The 14,343-nt window shown below is 37.7% G+C and overlaps 1 protein-coding gene and 1 long non-coding RNA gene across 3 annotated transcripts in view; one reads left to right on the top strand and one right to left on the bottom strand.

Moving 5' to 3' along the window:
• The window catches only part of RBM47 (RNA binding motif protein 47), a 151,028-nt gene that overhangs the window by 31,803 nt on the left and 104,882 nt on the right, over positions 1–14,343 (bottom strand). The gene's annotated exons all lie outside the window — the stretch shown is intronic.
• LOC140621588 (uncharacterized) overlaps positions 1–14,343 on the top strand; it is a 109,404-nt gene that overhangs the window by 24,625 nt on the left and 70,436 nt on the right. The window lies entirely within an intron of this gene.

The following is a 14,343-nucleotide window of genomic DNA, read 5'->3' as shown; positions in this document are numbered from 1 at the left end:
TCATGCTTTTTAGATTTTGGAGGCTTATTCTAACATATATGTAAAAATAATTTTTTCAGTACTAAACAAACCAGTATTACAAAGTAGCACAAAACCTGAGTAGAGAGGAATCCAACAAATATTTATGAAGTTATCTACTCTATGTTGATATGCGAAGGATAATCTACGTCAGAGAGCAAGATCAACTGGCCAGTGGCAGACTTTCTTGCCAAACTTTGGCTTGGTCTCTTGAAATCACTCAGCACAGCTCAGTAGCTGAGTCACACATTAACATTTCTGGTAATGGTGAAGGATAGCCAAATATTCAAGAACTCAGTTACTCCTAAAACCTTTTGGTGTGTTCCAGAGTTTGAAAATCCAATGAAAACCCATGAACAGGGCAAGTGTAGACTTTTCCTGTGGCTGTTTGTTTAGGGACAACTGTTTAGGTGCCAAGATGAGGATGAAGATTAGAAAGAACGGATCTGTAGATTCTATCACTTTAAAATTCTTGTCAGGATTCTACAAAGTTCTCCGTGAGGTCCACTGCCCATTCCTTTGCCTTAGGAGTCCTCAGCTTTTGGTATTTTATTCATTACTCATGAATTATAGATGTTAGAGCTATAAGACATTGTACAGGCCATCTTGAAGGAGTTTCCTTTGCTTTGTTTACATAAAAAAGAAATGATTAACTTGAAAACTTTTCCGAGTATTTAAAATGCAGGGAAAGTTTTCTCAAAGAACAGATGTGTTTTCATTGCTAGATAATGGAGGTTATACAACACATCATGTTGTTCAGTTAAGTTTAGATTATCTACATAATGATACCCCTTGATGTTTCCCCTACCTTGAGCACTCATATATTTTTACTGAAAACCACCTCAGACACCCGTTAAATAAAGACAAATTGAGCCTCTCACGTTAAAGAAGAAGAAACAGGCCTCAAGAGGTTAAGTGACCTGTCCAAGGTTAAGTATTTTTGAGTTTGTTGTTTGTCTGGACTCATCAACAGAATTAGGCTTCTTGTAGACAATGAAAAGGTCTTCTTTTGTTCTTCTGAGGCACATTGTACAGAAATGAACAGAAGTGGTGACAACAAATAACAAATTAATGAATACAAGGCTCATATATGCTTTTCCCCATAAATAGATCCAAGGGATGGAGGTTGGTACACAGTGTCAATTGGATGACATTATCCTTATATTTAGAAACCTGATATTGGTAGGTTTGGGATAGGGCTGAGGGGAGGGAAGAGGCTTTATTTCCTGACCTTCTGTAGAAATATTTATGATTTTAAAGCTTAAAGTGATAGAACTCAGTCTTTACATATATGCATGAAATGAACGTTGTCATATATAATGGGTGAAGAAAAGGGAGGGCAAGTATAATTTGGGATATTTCTGGAAGACAGGTAATAGCAAGAGTTTTACAAAGTTCATTAAAATAGCTCATTTTCATTAGCCCAGTGATTCCACTGATAGAAATATATCTCAAGAAAATAATCAGAGACACAAAATTTATGGTCAAGTATGTTCACTACACTGATATTTATAATGTAATGGACATAATAGCACATATTTATATGTGAATGCAACAAATACAGTGTACAATGTTATAGAAATGGCTAAATAAATTATGGCATAGTTGTAGGCTAAAATATTTATCTTATGTCTCCAACTCTGTTAAACCTATTAAATAACATTTTAGAATATATATGAAATATTTTTTAAAAAACAAAGAAATAAATATACCATAATGCTAATCGTGGTTATCTTCAGATTGTGAGATTATAAGCAATTTCATACTTTAAATTTCCAGGTTTTCTTTAATGAATATGCTTTTACAAAAAAAAAAAGTTAGCTGAGTCCTTGAATTTAGTAGACTAAATCTAGAACCCAACTTAGAGGGTAAGAAAATAAGAGACTTGGTGGGGGTGGAGGTGTTGGGCACATCAGTGTCAATGCTAGCACCTCCTCCCTATATATACAAGAATTATTGTCTCTGCCTTTCAGAGCTTTATGAGGGCTGTGGCTATGGTTGGGAAAAGCTGCCCATTCAAGGTTCAGCTTCCTTCTTTCATACTCCCCATCCCTGCTATAGCACACATGGGACTGTCACCCATATAATACTAATACCTTCTATCTGTAGAAAATTATGCCCTTGTCAGAGCGCATTTACATGGGTTATAATTCACTGGATTGCCAAGATTTGGAGAGTCTGACATGACAGTTATTTTTACATTATACAAAGGTAAAGAACAGAAATTAGGGAATTCCATGAGGATTGTTCAAGAACATACAATTGTCTCTTCTAGCTTGTGCAAAGGACCCTTTCTTGTGTCCAGCACTTTTGAAAGACCACTCTGATGGAAATACCCGTGACCTCTGTTTTGGGTGGTGTAAGAGGCAATTTATAAGCAATACATAATTATTCCTTGTCTCTTAACTCCAAAGACTCTTACACATACAGACAGCTGTAGTTATTTTTCCTCTGAGGTCACAATGATGTAAACTGAATAAAGAAAAAAAGGATTTTTGTTGTGGGTTTAAGATGACTTATTATGTCGTATAAACCACCAAGGGTTGTCACATAAACACACACCGGATACATATTGTCTAAGCAACAGATATCTTGGTTGATAGGAATGAAAATTTAAGTTTTTTTTTTAAGTGAAGAAGAAAAGGACACTGGGAATATACTCAGCAAAAACCCACTAATTTGGTTTGCTTGGTCCTTTATAGGACATAGAACAAGAATGAATATACAGGGAAATTCAGGCAGCTCGCTTGGGATTTTTCAGTTCAATTTTTGGCATGCCCTTTGAGCCAAATCCTGAGGGATTAAAAAAAATGCTAGAAATGCTTTTGATTTCAGTATTATTTTCATAAATGTGTTAAAAATTGGGGATCATTTTCTTTAAAAATGGACTACTGTTACTCTATCATGCTCTCTACAAACCAAGAAATGCAACCATTTATCCTTTGTCTTATTCTTGAAGCAGGGAACAGTAATAAGAAACTGTCCAACTTCTTCCATCCTTTGTATTTTTCCCTCTGCCTTCTTTACAGCATCCATGACTTCAAGATGAACAACACAATGCTTAGGAAGAAATACGGATATAGCCTATATTTTGATGCCCTTTAAAGAGATGCTAATATCTAGCTGATAGGCTGCCTCTCCCCATTTGGGGGCTTATGCTACACACCACTAATGGATCGGTATACTCTCTCCTGCTGAATCCAGACAGGGTCTCAAAACAAGAACTTTAGCCATCCACTACTAACTGATTAGAGTGGCTATAAAGACAATGTCCTATTCTGCCCTAAAATGTGTAGTTAAAACTCTCCTGAGAATGCTCTTTACACTGAATTCTACAAAAAAAAGGATATGGGGTCCTAGGATAACCTTTAAAGTCACGATACAGAAAATGTTCAAATTAAAGAGAGTTAAGTTCAAGATAAAGGTATTTCAGATGAGACATTAAAATACATGCTAAGCACAAAACTTTTACCTTTACTTCACATCTGGAAATATAGTTTGCTCCCTTGAATAAAATTAAAGGAGTTGGATTACCATTTTTTGGTTTGTATTGCTTCTTCTTCTTTTTTTAAGATGTAGCACCCTGTCTTCCACCAAAAATTTAGCTGGGTGCAAAAACAGAACTGATAAACAGGAAGCTGGCTGAAGTGGGGGCAAGGGAGGCATCCCCATCCATTCTGCTCCATTGTCCACTAGGGCCAGATGGGGAGCCTAGAGAACCTGTAGGACTATAGAGGGCACAGTTTACAACCTGCCAATTAAATGGTCTCTAAAGTTAGTTACAGTTCCAAATTATTTTGCCTTGACTATATTACATATTGCCAAGAGTGTGAAAAAGCTTTTGATGAAATCCATAACCTTATGGGAATACAAGCAATAAAACTAAGCCATGAGCTGGTTTTTCATCCTTATCAATGATCTATGAAAGACAGGAGAGAGAGAGAGAGAGAGAGAGAGAGAGAAAGAGAGAGAGAGAGAGAAGGAGGAAAGGAGGAAGGAAGGGAAGAAAATCAGCCATACCCTCAAATAAATCATAAAGTAAAAGCTGGTAAACTAGTTCTTAAAGCATATAATCCTTACCCAAATCTGTGAGGACAATTTCCTAAATGCTGTTATCCTGGATAATACCTAATGGTCAACATCACAGTATTTGGTAAATAAAAATAAATGTGCAGATTACAAGGTGTGTCCTGAAATTAATTCTGCCATGTAGGGGCAACAGAATAAAACTTAGATTCATGCACTGTTCACTTACTAGCTAAGTGAATCCAGACAAATTTGTTCAACTTTTTGAGCCTTGATTTCCTTATCCATAAAGTGGAGATTTTATGGAGAACAGAGATTGTATGAGAACAGAAGAAGGACTGCATAGAGAATAAAGAATATAAAGTACCATTTCTGGCACACATTAGTTGTGCAGAATTGTGAGTTTTCTTTCTATAATGGCAAAATTTCCCCTTTTAAAAAATAGTATCATGGCAATGGATGAATTAAAAGCAAATTACTAGCCTATAAATAAAATTATAGGCTTTATATAGTTTTGTGCTATATTATGATGACTGAAAGAAGGATTATTGATGTCCCTTTCATGGGTATATAAGCAACAGAAAATTTCCCCCAAATAAAATACTTCAGCTCAGCTGTTTATTTCCAGAAAAATCTGATTTTCTAGACTGACTCCAAACAAATCCCATTTCATAAAAATGTTAATACTGTTTTGAAAAATCTTCAAGCAAAACCCATGTGCTTCTTTTGTCCTATGGTTTCACATTCCTCCTGATACAATACTGGGTGCCCCAAGGCATCTAGCTTGAAAAGTCCATCTCTAGTACAATTCCTAGGTTTTAGAGTAGAGGTAACTGTCTTACTGAAGGTCACATAACTATATTAAGACTTGCCGGGCAGTTCCTAGAGAAAGAAATGGTTTCCAGACATTAATTGGGTTAATTAATTCACTTCAAACTCCTCACCCACTCCTCAGTCTGTGGAACAGCTAGGGATACTGCTCACTATATCATGGGGTCTCTATGAGGACCTAATCAGGAAATTTTCCTAGATTCTGGAAGAAGGAAAAGTTATTCTGAGCAGTACATTTGGTTTGTTTTAATTCTGGGGGACATGTGAATCTTAGAGTTGCTTCCCCTCTTCAACAAATGGCAAGTCTAAGGGCGAATATTCGCTGGATTTATCCGCCTACGGCACCATCTGTTTGCCCACCCTGATTTTCATCCTTTCTCCTTAATCTTGTCTTTCCATATGTAGCTTTGAAAGCTGCTCCAAATCCATTTTTGGAATGATAAATACATGAAATTAATAAATTCATTTTTTCCAAAAAGACACCCCAGTCTAATATCAAGTTCCAAGTCATGTTCTGCTTCTCTGCTCTGTCATAAGCTTAGGCTAAAAATAACTTTCTCATCCTTTCTGAAGATAAGCCAATCACCCATACTCAGGGATGCTAGTACACGGGCCTAAAGCTACCAGAAGACCACCAGGGCAAGAGTCAGAGTTCAGATAAGAGAATCCTTACTCTGCCACCAACAGTATTTGAGCATGGGCATGCCACTTAACTTTCTGGGCCTTAGCATCCTCATCGGTATCCTGAAGCTGATATTAATACCTCATGTGAGAGCTGTTAAAAGGATAAAAAATACTACATTTGAAAGCATCTTATAAACCACCATCCATCAGCTTCTACCTGACGATTGCATTACCCTCCCAACTGACTCTATTTTATCCACTGCAATCAATCTAGCTCTCATGGCAGGCAAAGTGATTTTTAAAAACAAAACAAAACAAAACAAACAAAAGCACAACCACAGTCTGAGCACGTCTTGACACCCTCCTGCTTAAACTTTACCCTTTCTTATAACAAGCCCTTAGAATAAAGTCAATAGCCTAAGGACGGCCTGTAAAAGGAAGACTTAGACTCCTCTTCGAACCTCACGTTGTATCACTTTCTTCCTTACACACGCTGTCCCCGATGCTTCAAACTATCACCAGTCCCCCTGCCCAGCCAGCTTGTTCTCATCCTTAAGTGTCACTCCTCAGAAGCCATCTCTCGATTCCCCAGGATTATGTTCCCATAACACCATGTAATCTCTCCTTGTACTCCTCATAACACTAAACTCAACTATATGAGATTGCTATTTTGAAGGACAGAAACAGTAGAATATTGGCAAATTTATATGGTTTAATCTTACAACAACTGGTATAATAATAAACTTCCCCAGTCAGTTGTAAACTTTACCAGGGCAAAATCTACTACTATAATCCCAGTGCCCCACAACTAATCCTAGCACGCAGCAGGTGCTTAACTATTTAATTAATGTGAGATGTTACCTTTTTAACGCTAAGCACATCATTTATATATTGTCACTGGTAGTAAAATATGTTTTTATTATTCAAAAGCTACTTCTATGTTCTTCAGGAATAAAATGAAATGCAATGGAAAAATTTGTTATTTTTTTTAAGATTGTCACGTCTGGCATTTCAGGAAAGCACAGTTTCTAATAAGTATAATATACCTCATCAGGGACAGAATTTAACCCACTGGTGTGGTATCATTTACAGATTTGCGATTTTTCATTCAATGTTTCTCACCAAAGGGCAGAATGAAAACAATTCTCAAAGGAAACCAGATGATTTGCATTTATTTCTTTTTACAGCTTTTGCCACACAATCGCAGATCAGCTAGGGGGAAAGGACAGCATCTAAGAGTGCTAGACTTGAAACTGAGGAATTTAAAAATATACTTCCCAGGGCACCTGGGTGGCTCAGTGGTTGAGCGTCTGCCTTCGGCTCAGGGTGTGATCTCGGGGTCCTGGGATCGAGTCCTGCATCAGGCTCCCCAAAGGAAGCCTGCTTCTCCCTCTGCCTATGCCTCTCTGTTGCTCATGAATAAATAAATAACATCTTAAAAATAAAATACATTTCCCTGTGATATTCAAAAGGAATGCATCTTAAAATGTCCCCAGATCACCTTATCCAACTAGAGCATAGCTTATGTCCCTCATGAAATGAACAGAGCAAAGACTAAGTCTAAACTAAGGGTGGATGATATACAGGGTAGGCCAGGCTTATTCACTAGTGATGTAACTTAATAAAATTAATAATGTTAATAACAGCTAACATTCATTGAGTGCTTAGTATGCATCAGGTACCATGCTACGCATTTTATGTACACTGTCTTATTTAATCATAGAGCATAAAGCGAACTCTGGCTGTACTCATCCTGAGACTGCCCATTGGCTGAGGTCCCTCAGCTGTAAGTGATGAAGCTGGAATTCAAAGCCAAAAGACCTGAGACCAGAATTATTTTAATTTTTCTGCTCTGTGGCAGAATCTGATTGCTTCCAAAGCATCCAAGTCTGGAAGAGTAGAAAATTAAAATTTGAGCTGTAACCAAAATGATAAATTATTCTGTGTGTACTTAGCGCTTCGGGGTCATTTATGCGTCAAACCTGTGAATGGCAAATCCATGATTTGTCAAAGACAACTAAGAATTTTTTCAAGAATTCCAATATTCAACTTTAAACAGTAAAAGATATTTTCAACCTGGGTTGGAAATAAGGATAGAAGTGTAACTTCCTGGATGAAGAGTAGAGAATGTCAGGTACTCATAAATATCATGGGCTCAGAAAACCCAGTTATCCAATGTGCTCCCTAGATTCCTGAAAGGCAGTTATGCTTTTTGAAAGCATAACATTTTGGCAGGCTTTTGAGAAATCAGACTCCTCAAAAGGAGTCAACAGCCTGCAATTTCACTTTCTATTGAACGGTCAACAATCTCTGATCTGACTGTTCTTTCTTGCAAACATCTAAAAAAATTATCTACCTCTTTTAGTAGCAAAGAAAATGAACACACTGGGATCCCTGGGTGGCGCAGCGGTTTGGCGCCTGCCTTTGGCCCAGGGCGCGATCTGGAGACCCGGGATCGAATCCCACATCGGGGTCCCAGTGTATGGAGCCTGCTTCTCCCTCTGCCTGTGTCTCTGCCTCTCTCTCTCTCTCTCTCTCTCTGTGACTGTCATAAATAAAAAAAAAAAATAAAAAAAAAAGAAACATAAACATTTAAAAAAAAAGAAAATGAACACACTAACATTCACACCACAGAAATATGATTTTTAAAAATGATACAAGTTATTAATTCTTTGCATATGATTCACAGGTGGTAGTTATTGAGATATCACTCCCCACGCCCCTCCATTTTTGCGCATTGACATTTGACCCTTTTTATAATATGCACCTTGTACCAGTGAAACCTAAGGCACCAGCTAGTTACTCATTAAACTCGGGTGCCAAGGGCTGACTTGTACAAATTATACTGTTAACTGCCCGGCCTGGCCTGTGTGCAGAAGTGGAAAAAAGCAATCATCGTAGCTGTGAAATTCTGTCATATAGGCAGAATTGAACTACAAATTGCAGCAATTCGTGCCTGACCTCTGATCTGTGAGGTTAGTCTAAACCTTTGAACCTCGGCTTGGAATTGAGAAATAGCATTTACTTGTACTGGAGAAGATGGCTAGCAAGTATTCCCTGCCGTGAATAGTTAACTCTGGGACAGCTGGTCGACCCACAACTGCCTCCCCTAAAAAGTCTCCTGGAGGAAGGGACTATGAGGGAGATCTTGAGAGCAGACTTCTCATAAAATCGCATTTTTAATGAATTTAATGGCATTTTGAATAAATCTGATAAAAGTGGAAAGTTCCAGGATGCAAATCTTATAAATACGTAAAAAACAAAAAGAAAGGGGGGGACTGTGAGAGAACTTGAATTATTGGGCACTTATACTTAGTGGTATATACACTAAAAAAAAAAAAAAAAAAGAAGAAAGAAAGAAAGAAATTCTCCTTATAAATTGGACATAGTTTTAATTACTCAAAAAACTTACCAAATGGTGCCATCTCTCATATACTAAAATTCTAAACAAGCATATTATTGAATTTCTATATTAAAATACAAACCATCCTACGCCATCCCTGGGAAAGAGCAACCAAGGAAAATCAGACCCTTCCTTGAAGTCAAACTTAGCTTCTGATACTAAGCATTAAATGGAGAGGAATGAATGAGTATAATGATAGAGGAATGAATAAGTAGGCTTTTCTTTTGAGAATTAGCCTCAAATACTATTTAAATTGCTCCATTTCCAGGTAGAAAGCAGCAAATATTGTATTTCTCTTGTTTTTTTTTGAGTTAATATTAGAACAAATCTCAAACAGCACACAAAATATAAGTGAACTATTCTTTATAATGAAAGTGAAACTTACTTTAGTCTTTAAAGCATACAACCTACACTTAACTAATTTCATTTCATAAACTTTACCACTGGCTTGAAAAAATGGTGCTATAAGAGTCTTCTTATACCAGACCTTTGTTCAGAGAGGAAATTGCCATTATTGCTAAATTTATGTAGCAAATATCATAATGCCAATTCCGTTTATTTTTCATGATCACATTTCTTAAAATCACAAATCTCTTCTCTCCAGACTGACTGAATTGATTGAAAAACAAGGGTGGACATTCTTGATAAATTCCTGCTTCTTATCCCAGAGTTAAAATAGCAGCGATCTATGAAAAAATGACTTTACTTTATGAAGGCCTAAGCTTTTTCAAGTATGCAAAGTGAAGAGCTTCCGGAAGAACTGATTAAAAAAAAAAAAACAAAAACTTTCATAACTTAAGAAATTTGGCTTTGCTGCTGGTAAAGCAAACTACAGTATTTGAGACTATTACAAAGCTCTAATATTTTTTTTGTCTTCAATTAAAAAAGGGATCATTTGTTTATTCAACTTGATCTAAATTACTGTAACCAAACACAACCATCTCGTCCTCTCTTCCAATTAAAACAAATAAGGGTGTCCCCTACCTTTCCAGTCTTGCAATCTGGATGCGACAGGCTAATAGTAAGTAACAGAAGCTTTGCAACCTTCTCTCCTGATTCAGGGAACTGCGTGACTCCGTTTTACATGGTACATGTCCCCTCATTGGTCAATGAGCTTTGGCCATTTAAATGCCTTGGGAGTCATTTGCTAAGGGCACCTGGAATGAGCTTTGAATGGGTGGTACAGAAAGAAGGGAGGTGTTAAAATTGCCTGATATAGAATGCTCAACAGCAGTCTGAAAACTTAATGAAAACCTACTGTAATGGATGGATTCGGGGAAGGCCCAAGAAGACAAAAGCTCCGGCATTTTATAGAGAAAGAAATTTAGCTGATATCTTTTATTCAAATGCCAAAACTGACTACAAGAAAACAAATGATCTTTTAAATCCGCCTTCCTAGAATAAGACAGGTGCCCATTATCTTGTGCTGCTTGATGCAGACAAGAAAAAACAGTCATCACTACTTCATCTGGGTTGTTGTGGAAATTAAATGAACGAATACATGTAAGTGCTTAGATAGAGGCAAAAATTACACAGGAATTAAACCCTCATTTGATCTTACTCTACTTCAAATTTGGAGCTGGAAATGGATTTTCTGGTAAGAAGTAGAGAAAAATAGAAAGGCGATTTGCAAAGAAGGGAGTGGTAAAACATGATTCACGGTAATGGAGACGGTTCGTACATAACAACGGATCTGGAGGACCTGAAGCACCCAAGCAGAGTAAATACACTCCTTTTTCAGGCAGTTAAGAGATGGAAGCTCATCGAAAGTCTCTCTGGAGGTTGGGTTTGTCAGTTCTGGCAGTGGGGAGGTTAGGGGAGCAAAGAACAGGAGGAGGACTGTTAGAGGGCCCTCCTGAAAGTGAGGTGACATCTGGAACCCAAGGTCTTCTGAACAAGGATTAAAATAAGCTCCACAGCATAGAAAGAGAAACACATCTGTAATTTCAAAGTTGTGATTTCCAGTTTTCCCTTAGGGGTTATTCTGTAATTGTTAATCTTACTAAATTCCATAAAACCTCAGCAACTTGAAGTTGCCAGAGTGAGAAGTAAAAAGTCCAGAGGGACAACAAAGTTCTAAATCTGTGTATCTACCTTAAAAAAAAAAAAAAAAAAAAAAAAACAGGAGCAGCATTATTACTCCTAAATAAAATAATCTAAAACTATCAATAGAGACTAGAAAACACCAGCAGGTTAGGAAAGGGCCAAAATCCAGAACAAGTCTAAGATTACCATCACGTTAAGTATTACATAAAACTAAGTTCATAGGTTCTGGATGGAGGAAAATTGAAGCAATCTCCCCAAAACACCATGGCAATGGTTCCAAAAAACTGATTTGAGACCAAATTCCTCGACTACAAATGGGACCTAGGAAATCTGCCTTTTATGAGTTGAGTATTTTATACAAGAATTTTTTACAAATTCTGGGTGTGTGGCATGCCTTAAGCATTAGAGAGTATTCTCGGTTTGGATGTTTGGCATGAGTGCGAGTGTACGTGCCTGTGTATGTGCACGTATGTTGGTATGCATTCTTACACCAAACATTATCAAGAATGCAAAGACTCAGGAAACAAACCATCTCAACATACACCTTAAAGGTAAGTTCAGGGTGGCTTTTTACTGAACACCTGAAAGCAATAATTACAATTACAGCCTGCCCTAAAACAAACAATAAAAATAAACAATATTTTCCTGCTTTTGCTTTGAACAAAGTTAATTTTTAAAATACAGGTAAATTAAAAAATAAAAAATAAAAATACAGGTAAATTGCACACAGATATTCATTAGTTATAACCCAAACAATATAGAAAAGTACACAGAAAAAGTAAAAGCCACCCTTCTCCTACTGCCACTGACATTGACTGCTACTATGTAGCCCTCGATATAAGCAAATGTATAAAACTGGTAAGTCAATGCCATGTGGTAGAGATGTCATGCTACATTCCCTGTGTTAACTTCTGATACATCTGGCTTGCAACCAGCTTAAGCCATCCTTAGAAGAGGGCTCTTTATCTCAACAAAGTACCTTTCTTTTCAGAGTGAAGTGACAGCAGACAGATCCAAGATATGAGACTGGATAGAATAGGAAAAAAGTACACATACAAAATAGAAGCTTGAGGGCAGTCCGGGTGGCTCAGCGGTTTAGCGTTGCCTTCAGCCCAGGGCATGATCCTGGAGACCCGGGATTGAGTCCCACATCGGGCTCCTGCAGGGAGCCTGCTTCTCCCTCTGCCTGTGTCTCTGCCTCTCTCTCTCTCTCTCTCTCTCTCTGTCTCTCATGAATAAATAAATAAAACCTTTTTAAAAAAACACAATAAAATAGAAGCTTGAGACAAAGACAAACTCTAAGGTAATTAGAAAAAGGAACGAGAAACAAGACTCAGATAGGTCTGGAAGAGCAAGAAATGGAGTACAGGTGACGACATGAACATGAAGCCAGGAAACTTATGTGGGGCTATTTTAAATATAGGTAATACCTATTAAGGTCATTTTTATATGCTACTAGAGAGCATTATGCTTTATTTTAATTTATCTAAAGCCTAAGATAGGAGCACCTGGCTGGCTCAGTCAGTTAAGAGTCTGCCTTCGGCTCAGCTTATCATCTCAGGGTCCTGGGATCAAGCCCCAAGTCCGGCTCTGTTCTGCGGGGAGTCTGCTTCTCTTTCTGCCCTTTTCCTCCACTTGTTCTCTCTCTCAAATAAATAAAATCTTTAATTTAAAAAAATTTTAAATAAAGGCTAAGATATAGCCAACATAGAGAGCAAGTGAATGTGTATTTGCTTTGTATAACATAGTAGTCCATAGGTTTCCAGAAGTAGATTTTATGCTACTTAGAATTACACTATTTAGAATTTCAAAGTCTTTGCTGTATTAATGTATAACTAAAGGATAAAAAAAAGAAATTGCTCACATATACATGCACATATTAAAGTACTAGCTTCCATGTGAAAAAGTATCATCCATTGGCATGGAAGCCCTATAACTGCATTGGTGGTGTCAGCAATAATTAGTAGTGAAGCTAATTAACCAGCATTGGAAAAGTAATCTCAGAGAGATGAGGGCATGTATGTAAATATAAGAGTCCTTCTAAAGAATGTATGTGACACAAAGAACTCACTATAAGAATGGGAATATTATACCAAGGGTTAATTCCTTCAAGACACCTTTTGGTTCCACACACACACAGCATATGCAAGGTCTCAGTTAGGCACTGCTAAAATCCTTTTGCCTTCCCTCTTCTACCACCACTGTAGACCAAAAAGTCTTCCTCTGCTTTTGGAGACCAGTGTCCACAAACCTGTATGATCTAAAGCACCCCAGTATTCCCTTTTGGTTAATTTGGCAAATAGCCCATTGTGGGATCAACAGGGAGAATTAAAAAATGGACACTGCCACATTTGGGATAGTTTATCTTACCTAGGTATTAGGAAAGGGCTTTAAATTTATGGTATCCTCTCAGTACCATTGCTTTAAAAAGTAAAATTATAACAGTAACTAATGTGTATATCCCATCCACTAGATCACTATTTATCAAGAACCTTCTAAGTGTCAGGCACTGTTCTAGGTTGCTAAGGCTTTAGCAGTGAACACAACAGACAAAAATCCTTGCCCTCATGAGCCCTCTAGTCCTATGGGGGAAAAGACATTTAATAAGTAAATCAGTACAATAGATAGTATGCTAGGTTGTGAAAGAGCTAAGGAGAAGAAAACAGAAGGGAAGGAGAATAGGATTGTGTGGAGGGAGGAAGAGGGTGGTGTCCTGCATGGTCTCTGACTTACATTTACTATTTGTTACTTATTATAAAATTTAAGCATGTGAATCCATTATTTTTCTAGTGGGATACGCTTTTCATCTAAGCATATATCTAAGCTCATTTAAACCATATGTCAAGGGATCCCTGGGTGGCGCAGCGGTTTGGCGCCTGCCTTTGGCCCAGGGCGTGATCCTGGAGACCCGGGATCGAGTCCCACATCGGGCTCCCGGTGCATGGAGCCTGCTTCTCTCTCTGCCTGTGTCTCTGCCTCTCTCTCTCTCTCTGTGTGTGTGACTATCATGAATAAATAAATACAATCTTAAAAAAAAAATAATTTAAACCATATGTCAAGTACTTCCTGTTTACACAGTAGTAGCTAACGTGGACACAGGCAGGGCAGCAGACATCTTAAATGCAATAGTTAGGTGCCAGGTACACAGTGCTGTGGAAAGAAATCCAAGAGGGAACGTAATGTTTTTGCAGGATTGTTTTGAAGTAAAACTAATTTTGCACTACTTTCTCAGCTTAGCAGGAACTTCCAAGCGTTTAAATAGACCAGGCTGGGCAATTCAGACATCTCCACACACCCTCACTGTGGCTCATTCCATCCCCGCCCCCGATTATGGATGTGCTTGACTGAGTCCCTGTCCCCTAGAAATGTTCACTGTGACAGGGACATCACTCAGA

Source organism: Canis lupus, chromosome 2 (assembly GCF_048164855.1).
Source record: "Canis lupus baileyi chromosome 2, mCanLup2.hap1, whole genome shotgun sequence".
Classification (NCBI taxonomy): Eukaryota; Metazoa; Chordata; class Mammalia; order Carnivora; family Canidae; genus Canis; species Canis lupus.
This window is presented reverse-complemented; position numbering and strand designations above follow the sequence as displayed.